Consider the following 20,087-nt stretch of genomic DNA (forward strand, 5'->3'; position numbering starts at 1 on the left):
GGGGTGCCTCTTCTGTTGCCTCTGAACTGCAATGCCCCCATGGATCTTGCAGTCTCGTTATCTTTTTTGAGTTGGCATAGTTTCTCGTCAACCGTTGCTCCGAAAAGCGTTTCGCCGTTGAACGGTGTGTTCAGGATACTGTGTTGTACCTCGGGTTTGAACCCTGAGATCCTGAGCCAGGCGTGTCTCCTTTCCGTGACACCCATCATCATTAGCCTGCTGGCGGTGTCTGCTCCGTCCAAGGCCGTCTTAAGGCAAGAATTTGCCGCGTTCTTCCCTTCTTCGATCAATTTTTCGGCCTTCTGCCTGGAATCCTGGGGTAGGTCCTTCACCAAGTGCCCCAGCCCCTCCATGATCTGGTACATGTGTCTGTTTAACAGGGCGTTGGAATTAGCCATGAGCCAGTGGGTCGCGGCATTTCGCTCGATCCTTCTCCCCACCAGATCCATCCTCTTGCTCTCCTTATCCGGCGGTGGGCCCGAGGTAGTAGATACGCTCGCCCTCTTCCTAGCCGTGGCCGTGATAATGGAGTCAGCGGAGACATCGCCTCGAATGTAGGCCGGGTCCTTCGAGGAGTGTTTGTATTTTTTCTCTGTTCTGGGAGTTACCGCCTTGCATGTTGCGGGCTCTTTGAACGCTTCCTTTCCCTGCACCAAGACGCTCTCGAGCATTGGGAGGAACTGGCTTCTTGTTTGCGTTGGGAGCAATGTCTCTAGCAGGAAGTCTGCTTTCTGCTTTTCTTCGTCGAGCTTTAACTTGAATGCAGTCGCGGCAGATTGTATCACCGAGTTGTATGCCCCGATGTCGTCCGGCGGCGAGGGTCTCGAGGGGTATGAGTCGACCGCCTCCTCCGGGCTCTCGGTGTCGACGTCTAGGTAATCCTCCTCACATGGGTCAGAGGTGACCGACTCGGCGTCCACTCTACTGCCCTCTTCGTCGTCGTAGCTGTAATCGTCGTAGGGATTTTCTTCAGCTTCCCGGTTGTCGACCATCTCGTCGCTAGGCACATGGTCGTCGACATGTTCCTCTTCCTCCTCGACCAGATCTAGCACGGCGTGCTTGGTCTTGTGTGGAATCGTGAAGGCACTCATCTCGGCGGCGACCTCCTTTCTCCGCTGCAAGAGGCTTGCCATCTCTGCTTCCAGCCGACGTCTTTTCCTTTCCACCTCGGCCGCGTTTTCGGCTTCGGAACGTTCGGCTCCTCTCTTCGGCGTCGAGATTTTCGGCGTCGACGGCTTGGACGTCGAACTGGCTTTCGGGTCCTTGGACGTTGCCGAGGCTTTAGGGTCTTCTCCCTCGACGTCGATCGGTCCCTTTCGGTGACGATCTTCGACGCTTTCTGCTGGTCAACAGCCTTCGGCGCCAGGGACTCCTTCTCCGAGGATCCGCTGGGCCTGCTCGTGGTCGCGGACGGCAGATGTCGCTGTGTCGGCGCCTTCGGGCTCTTGGCCTCGTGTTTGAGACTCAGAGTCTCTTGTGTTCTTGTGGGACGTCGAGTCTCCTACCTTATCAGGTGTCTTCTTGTAATCAGTCTCTACGACCGTGTAGCTGTCGTCTTCGGCGGCAGCGTTGTCCTCCTCCTCGGAGGACATCCCCAGCTCGTACAGCGATGGTGTCGGGGATTTTCCTCCGAGGGCGGCGTGTGCTACCCTCTGTCTCTTCCTCACACGGAGGGTCTTCTGGGCGAAGACGGCGCAGGCGTTGCAGTCCTCGCTTCTGTGTTCTACCGGTAGGCAGAGGTTGCAAACCGGGTGCTGGTCTTTCTGTGTGTACTTGTGTCTGCAGTTCGGGCAGAACTTGAACGGCGTGTTGACGATCCTCGTGCGTTCAGGCCTCCCTGAGCGCGTGGGCGTCGACGATCGTCGAAGTTCGAGGTTTTCACCTTCTTTCCTCTTCGTCAATGTTTTGTGAAGTCTTCTTTAGTCTTCTTCTTCCAATATCTCCTCCAACTTCCACTCTTTTCAGTACTTTCTCCAAAAATGTCTGGAGCCCAACGGGAACGATCCAGACCCGACCGCGGAAAAAAGAATCTGAAGATGGCGCCCAAGAGTGGGAGCTTCCGCAGGAAGCATGCCGACGTCACCGGAAATGCACCCGAGGAGGTGTGACGCCGACGCCCACAAGGGCTACAAAAAAAAAAAAACTAAGAAAAGACTACGAATCCGGACCCAACCACAAGACCACGGAATATGCACAGCATAGTGAATCCAGAAAGATTCACGCTGCAAAACCATCTTTCAGACCTATTCTCCATTTTCACGGTTATTCAGGATGTCGGTAACCGCTACGATTGCGCCTTTTCCATAAAGTCTAAAACACAAATAGCCACATACTTCACTATTTTACACACATGGGGTATCCTACAGTATTCTCTAAAATCATGTTTTTCTACAGAGTTTCTATAAAAACACCATGTCTAAAACCTATTTTCTGTTTTTGCAGTGACTCCTGAGAACGCAAGGACCTCAGTAAACTCAATCCCCGCGGACACAACGCGAAAATGCAAAGAAAAAGCAGGAATTCAAAAGCCACCACCACATTTAAGAATTAGAACGATCTTACTAACAATTCTAACCATCACACTAGATAAATCACTATTTAATTAACTCCATAAAACATTTATCAGTATCTCAACATCTCCATAACAGTCTATATTAATGATTCACTCGGTTATGTGAGTGCATACATAAGTCTCTGAGTGGGTCTGCATATATAAAACTGAGTGAATATGAGTAGACTCATGAGTCTTTCAGTAAGTTGTCACTTGCTGCATAAGTCTCGGCATGCATCTCTCTATCAGTGAATATATCAGTGGAAGTTAAGTCTCTCAGTGGGTCTATGAGTCAATGCATGAATGTCTGAGTGAGTCCCGGGGTGCATGAATGGGTGCAGGAGTGTCTGAATAGGTCTGTGGGTGTATGAGTCTGACTGCTTATGTGAATGGGTACATGAGCCTGTGACTGGATCTATGAATTGGTGCATACGTGTCTGAGTGGGTCTGTCCATCAGTGAGCATGTCAGTAGAAGCAAAAGTCTCACACCGGGTCTGTAAGTTGGTTTATGAGTGTCTGGGCGAGTCTGTACAAGTGACTGAAAGTGCGTGCATGAGTACCTGAATGGGTATAACAGTGGGTACATCACTATCCGAGTGGGTATGTGTGAGAAGTTAGCCTGGCATAGGATGTCCACTAGTTCTAGTGGGCACCTTGCACCACTCTAATTGACCATTATTGATGGTGGTTGTAAAGTTAACCTTATAGAAAGCTATCCTAGTGGTAGCATGGACCAGCAGTCATCAGGCTAAGATTTCAGAGAGCGCATTCAGCAAGTTGTTTTACCAATTGTAATCCCTTGAGTACCAAATGAAAGGACACCACATAAGGTATATATCAAATATATATGTATTTATTCTAAACACAACTCCTCTGCACTCTTTATGAGGTCAGAGGTCAAAGTACAATACAAGTTACTTAATTAGCATACGATAAGTTGCACAGTATACGTTTTGCCCTAGGGACCTCACAAACCATATACTAAAATAGTGGTATAAGAACCACGTCTGAGATATAAAGTAGGCCTAGGGCATCACTGGGGCTACTCTAAACAACCAAAGGTTAGAAAGTAGGAGGCCCACGGGAGACGCGTGCAGTGTCTAAACACAGCCGCGAGTTACCATTGACTTTCAATGGGAAACAAACAAGTTACAAATTTACTATTTAAGGACACTTCCGGATGGACTATGATGAAACCCCTTTAAACTAGGACACTTCGAGAGTCAAGGCCCACGGGAGCACCAGAGTACTCGTGTTACCTCACCCAGGGAAGCCGGGTGCATAGGTGCCTTTTGGTGTCGGGTTTCGTCGTAGATTTCAATGGAGAGCTGCAAAGAAGTGCTGCATGCGACCAGAGGAAAAGTGTCCGGGTGGATCCAAGGGTGGATCGAAGATCTGAAGAACCTGAAAGCAGAAGGGACAGAGTCTGGAAGGAACCAGGCGATGTCGGGTGATTCCAGGTGAAAAGGTGAAGTTTGTCTCTTCAGCCATGAGGTCCAGGAGGTGTCGACGACGACCAGGAGCTGGATTCGAGCTGTCCCACGAAGGATCTAGGTGACTGTAATGTCAGTATCTGGATTGGACCCAACAAGCCTTGGCAAACGCAGTCCACGAAGATGTCGAGATTGACTTCGGTGCAGACCAGCAAGGTCTGTGGCGCTTCTCCTTTGTAGGGAAGCTGGAGCAAGCCTGGAGAAACCAGGAAAGCAAGTTAGATTCAAAATGGAGTCTTGAGGGGGCTCACTAGCCAACGGACTAGGAACCGGGAAGACACGTCGAGCTGAAATGCAAGAGCAGGCCCCACGGGAACCCTCGTGGAGGATGGAGGCCTGAGCTTTGCTGCAAATAGTGCTCGGGCTGGGGCTTCAAGTACCCCGATACCTCAGGAGTCAATGCAGTTAGCAAAATGCAGGATGTCCAGGAGTTCCGGTCCCACGTCTCTCATGTCCGCCACGGGTCTCAGCTTTGCTGGGAACGTCGAGCACCGTCAGAGGTCTGGAAGTCGTGTCCTGTGTCGCAGAGTCTTCGAGTTCCGAACGGGAGCCTTGACAATGCAGACCGGCAAAGTTGCTTGTGGTGCCTGTTTGAACAGGGTGGTCACTCCTTGACCACAAGGGAGATGGCTTCAGTCTTCTTCGAAATGGAACATCGAAGGTCCAGGATATACATCTCAAAGTTTCATCCAGGGTAATCTAAAGTCCTAGGGACACAGCTCCTATACTTATACTAAGTTTAGGGGTTGGACTACCTGAAAGGTCCCTCCTATGGGTGGACCTGGGAAGGGGGTGGTTACACCACGTTCCCTTTGTTCAGTTTCGCGCAAGAGCTGGGGCGGAGTGCCCCAGCAACTGGTTTGAACCGGGCTATGCATGGAGTACCTTGTGTGCCCCAGGCAGTGTCTGGAAAGCATTCGCTGAATGCAGCCCTCCTTGCCCCCAATACACTAAAGTTTGTCTGGGGAGGTGCTGCTGGACAGGAAACCTATTGTCCAGGCTTCCCCTGCCGGAGGTTCATTCAGCAGCAGGAGGTCAGACTAGTGTCTGTGGCAGCAGCATCCATTTTGTGATGCTGGGGCTCTGTTTAACTTTAACCGGGTTTATAAGTAACTACATGTCTTCTCCCTCTAGAAGGGTTGAATGCTACCCACGCCGCCAGAACTGGTAGGGGGGGGGGAGTATTCCAAAGTGTATGACACCTTACACAACATGTTTTGATAAAGCCAAACCAAAGTTAGCATTAACCGCGAGGATTATAATGCATTTAAGAGTATATTGCATGGCTATCGTAGAACAGCTAGAAGGAGATGGTTCCAAAAGCTGCAGAGGGGCTCAGCTCATGCTAGGGCACTCTCTCACATAAAACCAAGCACTCTGCCTCCAGGATTGTTAACGTTACAAAAAGGGGGGTTTGAACCCATGCAGTCGCAGGGACCTGGGCGCTGAATGGTACATATATAGAGGTGTCCCCGCAAGGGAAGCGTATTGTAAACTACATACACTTGAGAAATTCAGGACTTACAGACAAAGGGTATTTGCGGTATTGTCATTTATTAATCAATACCAAAACAATTTGCCAATTAACAATCACATAAAATTACAAGCCCCAAGGTGGGAAGGAAGGAAAGAAAGGGGGAAAGGGGTGGTGCTCGAGGGAGTGTAAGGTCAAGAGAAGTAAACAAAGTCCCAAATAAATACTAATTACAATGTTGCAAATAAAGTCGTGTCAAATATAATACAAACAGCCAAAATAAAGGCGTATATTGGAAATTAATAACCAATTGACATTCAACAGTCACATACAACATTCAGAATTATCGGGGGCATGTGCCGGAAGTCCAAAAGAAAGAAAAGTTGACGTTTCGACCCCTATCTATAGGCTATGTTGAGTCCTTTGTCGGGGTTTTCATCAGGACATCTACAAGGGGAGGGGTAGCAGTGGGGCAATTCTTTCTGAAACAATTAAAAGACAAGAATTGGCACTGTAGTTCATAATAGGGATTAAATTGATTGTTCTTTAGTGGTAGTATTAAATATGATTAATTACCATGGAGTAAAGGCCCAGCTGGGCTCTAAACCGGGAAACAGGGTCCGCCACGCAAATTGTCGTGGTCGATCTCAGGAGTACAAATTCGTATCTACAGAGGAGACAACATAGAAAACCAACACAGCAAAGGGGTAGGTTCACAGTGCTGTCAGACAGATGTACTGTCATTTACGACTGTCTGCTAGGATAAAGACTTAAAGGGTTAAGACGAGTAGTAGGATATTAGTTAAACCACGGTCTCCATTAATCAAGTTAGATTAAAGGCATGGGTTGTAGGTAAGGATTTTTTTATTTTTTTTTATTTCTAACAAAAACCACTTACATGGAAAGGCGTTAAAAAACGACAACCATGAATTATGTTGCGATCAGTGGGCAGTTGGATTGCGGTATACGTCACTGTGGAATATAATGTAAGATTCAGTGTCTGTAGCGTTCTATGTCAGCACCATTTCAAATGGGCACATTATAAACATACCTCCGTTAGAGCAGTGGGATGTCACAGTTGTGGTGCAATGAAGATCACTATGAAACATAATATAAAAATCGGTTTCAGTAAAATTGCTATGTCATCACTCTAGCATAACAACCACTATCCTAAATCTAAAACATACCTCCGAGTTAGCAGCGGGAGGTTGAAACAATTGTTTGTAGAAAGTTCGAATGTCGTCAAGTGAAAGCGGTCTTAGGTCCGTAGCTTAGAGCAGGCTCATACATAAGTTACATCAACCTTGATTGGTTTTGAAACCTGCAATCAACAGGAGGATAATCAGGTGAGAGCGGGACCGCTCTGAAATTATCGAAAATATGACAAAAATATCTGTTTACTTACGGATGCCCAGGCGGACGAGGCCGTCTACGCCAAACTAGTAGAAGCTCAGCAGGAACCACTATACGGAGTTGGGGGCGGAGTTAGCAGAAGTTGAGATATTGTTCAGGTGTCTGTGAGCCGTAGCGTAGGGCAGGTTTGCACAATCGTTACGACAACCTTGATTAATTTTAATCCTGCAATAGACAGGAGAATAATCAGTGGGGAGCGGGACCTCACTGAGGTTATCGAAAATATGGACAAAGCTATGTAAATATAGTAGTTGAATATGTACTATATTTATTTAATTGAGACTGTAATCGTAAATCACCAAAATCTCCGAAATGTCCCACGCACATTGGAGTTTCTAGTAGTAACTCTTCAGTTTCCTTAACATCTACCGACTCCGCCCCGAACTCCGCGTAGCGAGTCCTGCGGAGTCTCTGCTTGATCGGCGTAGACGCTTTGTCCGTCCGGGCTTCTGTAAGTAATCACATAGCTTTGTCCATATTTTCGATAACCTCAGTGAGGTCCCGCTCCCCACTGATTATTCTCCTGTCTATTGCAGGATTAAAATTAATCAAGGTTGTCGTAACGATTGTGCAAACCTGCCCTACGCTACGGCTCACAGACACCTGAACAATGTCTCAACTTCTGCTAACTCCGCCCCCAACTCCGTATAGTGGTTCCTGCTGAGCTTCTACTAGTTTGGCGTAGACGGCCTCGTCCGTCTGGGCATCCGTAAGTAAACAGGTATTTTTGTCATATTTTCGATAATTTCAGAGCGGTCCCGCTCTCACCTGATTATCCTCCTGTTGATTGCAGGTTTCAAAACCAATCAAGGTTGATGTAACTTATGTATGAGCCTGCTCTGAGCTACGGACCTAAGACAGCTTTCACTTGACGACATTCGAACTTTCTACAAACAATTGTCTCAACCTCCCGCTGCTAACTCGGAGGTATGTTTTAGATTTAGGATAGTGGTTGTTATGCTAGAGTGATGACATAGCAATTTTACTGAAACCGATTTTTATATTATGTTTCACAGTGATCTTTATTGCACCACAACTGTGACATCCCACTGCTCTAACGGAGGTATGTTTATAATGTGCCCATTTGAAATGGTGCGGACATAGAACGCTACCGACACTGAATCTTACATTATATTCCACAGTGACGTATACCGCAATCCAACTGCCCACTGATCGCAACATAATTCATGGTTGTCGTTTTTTTAACGCCTTTCCATGTAAGTGGTTTTTGTTTTGTTTGCCTTAATATAACAAGGTCCCCGTTGTGGAGACCGTAACTGGGGATCACAAATGTTCTTCGTTGAAGAAATCAAAAAAAAATTTCCTTACCTACAACCCATGCCTTTAATCTAACTTGATTAATGGAGACCGTGGTTTAACTAATATCCTACCACTCGTCTTAACCCTTTAAGTCTTTATCCTAGCAGACAGTCGTAAATGACAGTACATCTGTCTGACAGCACTGTGAACCTACCCCTTTGCTGTGTTCTGATTCTGTGTTGTCTCCTCTGTAGATACGAATTTGTACTCCTGAGATCGACCACGACAATTTGCGTGGCGGACCCTGTTTCCCGGTTTAGAGCCCAGCTGGGCCTTTACTCCATGGTAATTAATGATATTTAATACTACCACTAAAGAACAATCAATTTAATCCCTATTATGAACTACAGTGCCAATTCCTGTCTTTTAATTGTTTCAGAAAGAATTGCCCCACTGCTACCCCTCCCCTTGTAGATGTCCTGATGAAGACCCCGACAAAGGACTTAACATAGCCTATAGATAGGGGTCGAAACGTCGACTTTTCTTTCTTTTGGACTTCCAGCACATGCCCCCGATAATTCTGAATGTTGTATGTGACCGTTGAATGTCAATTGGTTATTAATTTCCAATATACGCCTTTATTTTGGCTGTTTGTATTATATTTGACACGACTTTATTTGCAACATTGTAATTAGTATTTATTTGGGACTGTGTTTACTTCTCTTGACCTTACACTCCCTCGAGCACCACCCCTTTCCCCCTTTCCTTCCTTCCCACCTTGGGGCTTGTAATTTTATGTGATTGTTAATTGGCAAATTGGTATTGATTAATAAATGACAATACCGCAAATACCCTTTGTTATTTGTCTGTAAGTCCTGAATTTCTCAAGTGTATGTAGTTTACAATACGCTTCCCTTGCGGGGACACCTCTATATATATGTACCATCCAGGATTGTTAATGCCTGCCTTAGGAGTGGCTTATAGGTTACTATGTGTCTATATATAAGGTAGATATAGATATACTATATCTAAGTAAGGGGTGATTACACCACCTTATCCAGGCTGTGTGAACAGACCTGTGGGGTCAGTTTGGAAGGCAAACCAGGGGTGGTACAATACATGCTGCAGCCCCTGGTAAGCCTAAGGTGCACCTATGCCCTAGGTACCTAGGGTACACTATACAGGGGCCTACAAGGGTGACCCAGTAATAATCTGGTATGTACCTAAAGTACATGGTATCAATTTAGAGAGAGAACAGCTAGTCTGTGGGCCTGATTAGCAGGGCCACAGCCAGACTAAAGTCGAAAAACCTGAGAATCACAGCAAAAAGTGGGGGTAACCATAGGAAGCAGACCCTACTCTCCTACAGTATGTGACTGGATATACAAGTGTGTGAGTGGGTATGTGAATGGGTGTATAAGATAAGTGTCCGAGTAGTGTGTGAGTCCTGGCTATCGTGTATACATAATATAAATATATATATATTATATATATATATATATATATATATATATATATATACACATATATATGTGTGTGTATGTGTATGTATGAGTTTTCCAACAGGAAACAAGATCCGGGAACCGCCAAATAAATTTGCAGTGGCACACCACGGACCAGGCACAATAATACGTTTTATTGTGTCACAAAACAGAACAACGTGTTTCGGCGAAGCCTTTGTCAAGTCAATGACCTGCACCCAATTTCCCTTCGCAATATAGGTCAGTGTTCATGAAGACTGAAGAAACATCGCAACTTCAAATTAAACATTACTGAGGAATTTTCATCCAATCTGTACAAATAATAGCACCAATACTTTGAAGTATAATTCATCATATAGTACTGTACAAATGCTCATGAATTTAAAAATGATTATACATACATTAAATATCTCACAAATTAAATCATCTATTTTGAGCACAACTTGTGTAGCTAACATCCCCATTCCTCAAACATTGGGTCAGAGTACCTCTACTCTGACCCCTTACGTTTGCTTTTTCAGATTTTCAGCCCCAGGAACCGTTCCAGATCAATAAAATGGAGGTAGCAACTTTCTGTTCAGGTTCCGTCTAGCTAATCAGGGCATTCCTGTTGGCGTGTGCATTCACGAGTAATCGCGAATCCGTCACAAAATATCTGCAACCAGTGATATCACTATAATTTGGCATAAATTAACCAAAAACTACTGAACAGATTTACATCAAATACGCAAAAGGCACTTCCTTGAACTAACAACTACCTCCATGCCAGATTTGGTGTAGGTTCATTCAGCAGTTGGGGCTGTAGATGCGGCTAAAGTTGCTATTGGCATTGAAATTACAAACGCACCCTTATTCGCAGCCCACTGCACGGATCACCCCCAAACTTTCCGTGACAACCAGAACCTATCTTGACACTATTTGGGGAAAATTTCATGAAGATTGGTCAAACGACATCAAAGTTTTAGGCAAGTCGAAAAATGCTTTTCCTATGGAAAGTAGGTCCCAACTAAAACTACCTACTGGCTATATATCTCAGCCCCACTCCTGTTTTCAGCATTCAAGAAACGGGCATTGACACGCTGGGCGAGATTTTTATCTGTAAATATTCACAGAAGGTTCTTGACGTGCTTTGGTAGTAAAACCACCTTGCTCACATAGCGAGGCATCATTAGAGAGTTGTTTTTATAACGTCATGGTAACCATGTTCCAGACATGGACAGAAAATAAATACTATAAACTTCCATTTGCATGTAAAAAACACAGTGCAATACATAAATTGAATTAAATTAAATATCATAACTTCAAATGAAATTCATTTGCTTATACAGTGGTACCTGTTAGGTTGACAAAACACCTATGTTAGACGAATTAGGGCATGTCTCTATTCCTCCTCACAGGGTCCAAAATCCACAGTAGATAGTACATCTCCCAATGCCGGCCAGCCCACTAATACTGTATCTTCACGTTCACTAAGTGTGAAAAAATAAAATAACATTCAAATTCAATACAAAATACTGAGTAAAAATACTGGCTGTAGAGCTAACTGACACCCAGTGGGTGAGAATTCACTAATCTTCACATATTTTAGCTACTATTCAAATTTCTGCACTAAAGTAGACAACCAAAAAAGCCTTATGTACACATATAGGGCTGGACAAATTTTACCCTGCGGGGTGTTGGATGTTATGCCTACATAATCCTACACTTTCAAATAAGGACCACGCAAGTATCATGCAAACTATGCTCATGAGCAACATACTGACAAAGTGTCTAATCTGAAGTTGCACAAAATTATTTTAACAAAATGTAGAAAACAAAATAAATTAAAATTAAACCATAACACAGATTCATTATCATAAACTAGGGCACACTACTCATGGCTTCTAAAGAACGGTAAGGATATCTACAAATATGCACATAATTTTTCATCCGAGTTTAATCCATGTAGAATTTTGTTGGTCAAGATTACTATAGGCCGTGATACAAGTCTCCTAAATTGCACCTCCCTGTTCCCTCCTCTAGGATTATTTTGTATTGAATCTGTGACATAGTAGACCAATTCATTGGCATTGCCAATATGTTGCTCATGGACATGGCGTGCAATGGATAGATTTTGTCATCATTGGCTATGGCCAGTAGGTGTTGTAGTATTCTAACATGACCCATGTGAACGGTACTCCTACGTACAATTTTGGACATGAACATTGTAGCACAAAGACCACATACTCATTTTTGCAATTGAAAGCCACGCCTATGGGGGTATTTTGTAAAGGTGTCTGAATAACCTTGGTGTTTCAGCCAGATCGACAGGCTTTGCATCTGTGGCATTTTTGGAAACCTGCACCACCTCTAAGCCAAACGACACTAGAGTTATTTTGTGGGCAATTCTGCACCAACTCATTACACATCAATTTTGCTTGTCTAAATGATATTAAAGGGGTTTGGGGTATGCTATGGCCAATAACTGGGTCACTCCTAATGAGTTTCCAATGTCTAAGCAAAATGCACCTCAGTCTCTGATGGTAAGCTGAGTATCCTGTGATTAATCGAGTCTGACTGGTATCTCCTGCAAGTGACTTCCTTTTCTGAGTACTGAACAATAATCTTCTCTTTTTAGCATTAGCCTTCTCCTTCGCTATGTGTAGAACTGTCTTACTGTACCCTCTCAAACAGAGTCTTTCATTTAGTTCTTCCTGTACCCCTTTCAGGGTTTCTTCATAACTGCAATTGCGCTTCATGCAGACATTTTCCACGTAGGGGGATACAGTTTTTTAGTTTGGTCGGGTGAAAACTACTAGCATGCAGTGTAGAGTTGCCTGTTGTAGAATTCCTAAATGTCTGTGTGTATTCTATTGTCCTTCACACACACAACTAGATCTAAAATGTACAACTCTTCCATGGTTAAGTTGCTAGTGAAGGAGAGGTTCAAATAGTTAGTATTTAATCTAGCTGCAAATCATCTGGTGGTTTCGGGTGTTCCCTTTCATAGAATAAACAGGTAATTGGTATATGGGGTCCATAGAACAATGTTCTCAGACCATTTACCCGCATATTCAACCGCAAGTACCTGCTCCTCCCACCAGCACAAATGCAAATTAGCATTGCTGGGGACGAAGCAGGTACCCATGGCCATCCGCTAGATCTGTATGTTAGTTGTTCAAAAAGAAAAAAGTTATTGTTGAAACGCCACTCAGTCACTTCAATGAGAATCTGTGTGTATCGATCTACTATCAAAATAGTGTTTCTAAGCTCTAATGCCATCAGAATGTATGATACTGGTGTACAGTGCTGAGACATCCATAGTCATAAGGATACAATAGTCATCCTACACTATATTGTATATCCTACGTAGGAAGTCACACGTATCCATTACGAAGGAAGGTAAGTTCCGTACATCATCTAAGAGGAATTAATCCATATATCTCAAGGTATTCTCAAATAGTTCCCCTAAAGCCGAGATGATGAGTCTCCCTGGTGGAATCTGGGCATTTTTATGGACCTTCCGAATGAGATAAAAATCGGGGTAGTCGGATGCTCCACTGTTAGGTACTGAAATTACTCCTGTGATATCAAGCAGAGACCTCTCCATTTGGATAACACACTGACATTTTTCTTTCGTTTCTTTTAGGTTTATTGGACTTACTCTGAAATAACACTCTTTATCTTAGAGTTGTTTCTTAGCCTCACTTATATACATATATCTAGAGGCCACAAGACTATATTGCCGCCTTTGTCCGACCATCTCACTACTACATCTTTCATATATATATTAACACTGCTAGATGTAAAACAGCCCACTGATTGGATGCAGATTTTCTCCTAGGTTATTGGGAATAGCTATTGCAGATTTGTAACGTAGGCTGGTTGTTTAGCATATTATGATAACTTGCCTCCCGAGAAGTTAAAAGTCACATCTGAAAGTCACATAGTTAGAGCCGGAGGACTGTACATGTGAAGCTGAGCAGCCAACAAGCTTTGCTAAAGTAGAAGATTCCATTTAGATTCAAGCTGCAAGAAATTCTTTCCCACAATACTTTCTTTCCATACACCCCAAAACAAAATGTTTTAAGATGTGTCCCACCTCCCCCCTGGGGGTTTTCTAGTTTGAAAATAAAATGTTTTAAGATGTGTCCCACCTCCCCTCTGGGGGTTTTCTAGTTTGAAAACTGATCCATGATAAAATCATAAATATTCTCCCACAGAGCATAAAAAAATATTGTTATACTAAGAAGAACTTTCTGTAAACAGTGAACATGGATGTATTATTATCATTTCATCAAACAGAGGTGCGTTTTAGGGGGGAAACGACCTTCACATCGCAGTTATTACACCGCGATGCCATTAAAACAAGGTTGATACAATGACTGCGTTGTAATCATGCAATGCCATTACTACGCAAGTTATTACATCGACTTGCAGTAGTAGATGGCACACTAACATAAGGAATAGTATAGTTTACTATTCCAACACCTTCCCTACTGTTGCGTAGGCTGGAGCTGGAATAGTAAATTATACATTCCTAATGTTAGCACGCCATCCACTGCAAGTCGCTGTAATGACTTGCGTAGTAATGGCATTGCGTGGTAACAAAGCGGTCGATGTAACGACCGCGTTGTAATGCCACGCGATGTAATGACTCGCAGAGTATCGAGTCCTATTCGTTTTTGTTATTTGATTTGCACTAAAGAGGATATGCTTGTGGCTCCACGTTCTGTGGCTCCACTTAATGTTTTAATGAAGTACTAGCAAAGCACTGACCAACATCCAAAAGGGTATCCTGGTATCACCTGCTGTAACATTACAGATTTGAAAGACAATATTATGTTGTGTTGGAAGACAAAGGTTACAAAAGAAAAAACAAAAGATTGGAGTGTCTCGCCAAAGGGTACCTAGGCGGTTTTCCAATAATGTACATCTTCTGCTTACCTTAGTGAAGGCACTAGGAATATTTGTAGTGGGTGCAGGGAATATTTGTAGTAGCTATTTTCCCAACTGACGCTTACTGTGGCAGTCTTCATTGATTTTGCAGCGTGCACTGAATTATTTTGTAGAGCATGCACTTGAAAACAGCATATTGATACAATCAAGGGTAAACAAATACCAATCGGTTTAGAAAGATGAGAAGAAATCATAGCTGAACACAGAAATAACATCCTCAGAAGAATGCATTCTATAGGGACTCACACTCAAACACATGAGGATGGAACCCTTCGAACCTCTGCACACAGCCACTAAATCCCTCTGCTGTTTACAGCAGAGGGATTTCCTTTTTAGGTTGAGCCTGGGCAGGGCATGTTCTGCTCTGCAGCATGCTGTATTGGAGTATGACATAGAGGCCCCGCCCATATTAGTCAATGGCTTGTGTCATTGTACTTCGCAGCGTTACTGGCACGGGCACGACAGATGCCGGAAGCTTTGCCGGAACAGTAAGATTTTGGGTGCGGGTTGTATCTCTTCGCTTCCTTAACAATCACGGATCTGGATTGGGGCTAAAACGTGGACGCTGCAGCCCCGCATCCACTCACCCGGCACCAAGGATAAGGTCACGAGAGGGGTCTGTGACTAGATCAGAGCTTGATACTGGGGTGGAAATGTGTATACATGCAGTGGCTGATTTAGAAATCCTGGGTCTCTTTTATAAAATGGTGGCGATGTCTCATGAGGTGTAGACCTCACTATGGGGGCTAATACTGGAGGGCATGTCCTTTTATCATTTGTGAAGGGGAATGCAGGATTTACCGGTGGGATACACGGGACAAGAGAAATATGCGCAGTCATGTTCTTTGTGTATGTAAATTTTTACATTTTCACACACTTTCCCTACTTTTCATGTTGTACTTTTGAACACAGGTTGTGTTCCTTGGAGCTCCTCCCGCCCGACGCCATTTCAAGTTTTATTTCCCAATAAACTTGGTGAGTTCCTTCGTGTATGAAGACATGGGGCGGGTATGTAATTTTTGGGGTTGGATTCTGAACATATACTATGAATATCGGATACGCCTGATGCTATGTATGCCAGCTGCAGTTAAGTATAATCTATTCGAGCATCAGTAAGGAGAATAAGGAATCACTTTTTTTTAATATTTGGTACCATAAAGTGGATAGGGGGCATGCTGAATTAGTTAGATGCCTGTGGGGGTATTAGAATATGTTTCAGTGTAAGGAAACAACACGTGATTGAAGGGTAGGTTGATTCAACATTTTAATAATGGTATGATGTTTGTTTGAATCACGTTTCTAGAATTACTTTTATTTCTCCACAGTATGTAGATTCCGTGTTGGCGGAATTCCCTCCACATGGCCAAGATCGATTTGATCACCTGTTACCTCTTTTGCGCCTGATTAAGGTAAGGAGGTTGTGAGGGACTGGGACCGATAGACCTCCTGAAGAAGACAGACGTGACCTGTTGATTGTGGGCACCACTAGGTCGAAACATGTTGACTAGCAGTTTAAGGAGGGGTGTTACAGGATCCTGATTTCCTCCCTTAACACCACCATCCTTCATTCAATTTTTAATCCTGACCTTGGAACCTACGAATAAAAAGGTATAACGGGTATCCATGAGCCACTTTTAACTTCACCAATGTGACTGCACTTTGTTACATCACTGTACCCAGTCTTGGGCTAACACTTTCTGTTGTGGACACGGTTTGTCACTCCTGAATTTGTTTTCGTCTTTATGTTTTGTGTACCCCCTCCCTATGCTCTGCCCTGTGTGTGGCTACGCCAGGGCGTTTTGTAAGCAGACCCGATGATGAAGCATGTCACACATTTATGTGAGTGAGGGCAGTTTTTCTAAACACATAATTGTGCCACTGCTTGTCTTCATCCCTATCTGTGGTTGTTTCCTCTCCACCCCTTTATGTGTGTAGTATGTAGACTCTAGGGGGTTCGGGATGGTAGAGTAGCGGTTTGACCCTCTCCCCTTTCTTGTGTGAGATAACAAGAAAGAGGTACACAGGAGCATGAAAGTTTGGGTATGATGGTGCATGAAAAGGGGTTGGATCCCGTGGAGGCGGATGAAGTTATGGTAGAAATCTTTTGGCAATTCTTTTTAGGAAAGTCTTAAGCTACAGAACTGTGAACTGTTATAGGTCAGCTATTGCAGCTGGACATTATTTGGTTGATGGAATTTCGGTTGGTAAAAGTCAATTACTTTGTAGGATTATGAAAGGGATTCGTTTGAAGAAATCTCTAGGATCAAAGTATATAGTTTTCTTTGGGATGTTTGTTTGATTTGGAAACTTTTTGAAGGATGGCAAGGTAATTGGTTTTTGAGTATGAAACATTTGAGTTGGAAGTTAGCTACATTATTATGTATGGTTTATTTTAGAAGGGTTTCGGATGTAAAGGTCTTGGATCTTTCAGGAAGATTTTATCATCCAGAGTGTTTTTGGAGTTAAAAAGAAGAACTAAGACTATATCTGAAAGATTTGTTATCCTATATTTGATGAGCATCCTAAGTTGTGTGTGGAAAGATGTTTAAGAGAATATGACAACAAATTAAGTGAGTTTAGAAGTGAAGGTGTAGATCAATTGCTGATTTTGTTTGAGAAACCTCAGAGCGGTTTCATCTGCTACTATTGCTAGATGGGTTAAGAATACTATGCGTGAGTCTGGTGTTAATTTGGATAAGTTCAAGGTGCATTCTTTATGTGGTGCTATGGCTTTTAAGGTTTTCACTTCTGGAGGAAGTTTGAGTGAAATTTGGAAGGCTGCAGATTGGTCTAGTTTTAGACCTATGGGGCATGTATGTGAGAAAGTTCTTAAAGACTTTAAACTTTAAACATGCATAATGATAGCCTTCTGTCTTGCCATTAAATGTCAATTCTCAAAGATTTAATGCATAAAGAATCGTGATTTAATTAAAGATAAGGAGGCTAGCATTATCCCTCCCTACCCGTTGGTGGATAAGGATAGTAGGGATATAAATTTGCCTGAAATATTTAGAGTGGCAGTATTACGTGTTTTTGCTAAAGTGAAGGATATAGGACTTAATAAGTTGTTTCTTTCCATTTTTAGAGTTTCAATACAAGAGTCATTTAAGGATTGGGAGAAGATGAAGGATTGTACTTATGGAAAAGAAGAAGAGAAACATAAGAGGAAGAGCATAGAATGTTGAAGAGTTATGTTATGTTGGAATTTTTTATTGTTTTATGACTTCATTTTGTGATGTTTGTAGCTTTTAAAGTGCTGCTCAGGAGTTAGTGAATAAAAAGGTGCTGTATAATGCTAGCCTCCTGGTCTTTAATTAAATTACAATTCTCTTTGCATTAAATCTTTGAGAATCGACATTCCCGCATGACAAGCCAATTATATCTCAAGCATCTGACTATGCTCAAGATGCCGCCTGCTACAGGCGGGACTTTATCGGATAACTGAGGTGCTCTCTTTCCACTACCCTCGGCGGGCTCTAACTTGGCTTGTACTCCTCCCAGCTACTAGGGTGGATGTCAACAGAAGGTAGTATAAACTCACCAGTCCAGCATGCTACCTCGTGTCCCGGGGAATGCTTTCAAGCTAGAGGAATCTCAATTGCACTTTGCGGTCTTTGTATCACAGTTCACATAACATTGTTCATAGAGGCTCGAAGTTTGCACAGAAGGTAACTGTGGGTCAGTCTCAGCCTCCAGCCGATGGAATTGGGTCCCCCTCAAGGAAACCAGTCTGCCCCTCCAGCTCTGCGTTCGCATTCACAGGGCTGCACTTCTTCTGCCTGGATCTTTGCAGGTGAGCTCCAATACCTCACCCATACAGTCTGTGTTCGCTCGCTGAGTCTCACCAATATTTGATCGACCCCCCCAGTCCAGGCCAGGATTCAGGCACTGCCGCAAAGCAGGGGGGACGGAGGGATGTAACCGCTGATCCACAGTGCTTTAGATATTGCCCCCAAGCGCTCTATCCCTCCGTAAGCCACACTCTTGGCCGAGGGCTCGCCACCCAGATCAGGGACCACACCGTACCCTCCAGCCACGGCGGTGTCTGCAGCCCAGAGTAGGAACAGCAGAGCACGTGAGAGGAGCCTCCGCTAGGTCCCGCTCGTGCCCCACCTCTTCACAACAGCTCACCTCGCAGCACCCAGGATCGCCCTATCAGGCTCCCCACGTCAGTGCTCTTCTCTGGCGGAGAAGGCCCGTCTCTCAGCTAACGGCCTCCCTGGGCTTAACAGCGAGGGCTCTGCTGATGGTATATCTTTTAGGCAGCTGATCAATTGTGCTGCCCGGTGTCGTAGGCTCAGCAGCGCAGGATTATCAGAATTTGTCTCAGCCGGCAGACCCCTCTCAGTGAGCGGTCATCTTGCTGCTCGGCGAGACTATGCCACCCAACTGTTTGTTGTTTTTGACAAGTTTCCTTTGTTAGAAAGGATTATTGCTAGCCGCAGAATTACTGCTCATCAGGTGGTTGGTTTGCTTTTTTAATCTTCCTCTGACCATGAATATGAGACGGACAATGCGTCTGAGGGAAAGGAGGAAGTGCAAGATTCTGTTGTAAATGAATCTAGGACCCGTGTGTAATTTTCCTGATTCATGCCCATATATAGGTATAAATAACCCGATCCTTATATAGGCATAGAAATCATTACCATATTTAGACTGAGCCTATGCAGCCCAAATACGGCAGGGCTACTTCCACTAAAGTCCAAGAATCAACAACGATTTCTTAGAAAAACCCGCCTTCAGCAGCTAGGGACTTCCCCTTGCCTGAATACTAATTTATCTAGGAAATCATGGAGTTTTCAAAGAACTGAGTCTTTAATGACGTTATTAAGTCCAATCATAAGTCAAACTCAGCACCTTCAAAGTATAAATATGCCTAGATTTGCCCAGACAAACACCGGTGGTTTGGAGCAGATCGACTAACTACTTGCCCGACGCTCTGCAGCAGCAAGTGCCGAAGGAAGTCGACCCTCTAGCTGACGCACTGAGTCTTTTCTCTTGCCGAGAAATCCAGCTCCAGTGTTTCCAGGCTACCCTTGTAGGTTGCTGGGAAATCGAGTCCTGAGAGAGAGAGAGAGATACAAGACCTCCTTCATTCTAAACCAAGGTATGGAGCCGATTAGACCCGTAGAGAATTCTTGGATAGATTCTTGGCAGAGAAATACTAAACTTAAGCTACACCTCACTTACTTCTTGCCTTGTACTAGACTTAGGTTAGGTACACTGGGGTAGGCGTATTTAGAAGCACCAGTTGAGTAATTTTAGTCATTATTTTATCACTGTATGTATTTTATATGTTTTAAAGCAATTTATGGCTTAGAAACCATATCATGCTTTCACAGTACTACTTTATAATACTTTTAGTATGATATGCCCTGTACTTTCTAACCAGTATTACGATTGTAGCAGTACATTTCTTGGGAAACAAAGTTGTCATGTTTATGCGGTTGTCAGAAAACTAATCCCTTCTTGTGAG

The 20,087-nt window shown here is 43.9% G+C and overlaps 1 protein-coding gene across 1 annotated transcript in view; it reads right to left on the reverse strand.

Annotated features, from left to right (window-relative positions):
• The window catches only part of CTCF (CCCTC-binding factor), a 713,286-nt gene that overhangs the window by 603,206 nt on the left and 89,993 nt on the right, over window positions 1–20,087 (reverse strand). Inside the window, exon 2 of the mRNA XM_086945216.1 lies at window positions 11,008–11,142. The gene's annotated coding sequence lies outside the window, so the exon portion shown is untranslated. The remainder of the gene's footprint in view (window positions 1–11,007; window positions 11,143–20,087) is intronic.

Source organism: Lissotriton vulgaris, chromosome 12 (assembly GCF_964263255.1).
Source record: "Lissotriton vulgaris chromosome 12, aLisVul1.2, whole genome shotgun sequence".
In the NCBI taxonomy this organism is placed as follows: Eukaryota; Metazoa; Chordata; class Amphibia; order Caudata; family Salamandridae; genus Lissotriton; species Lissotriton vulgaris.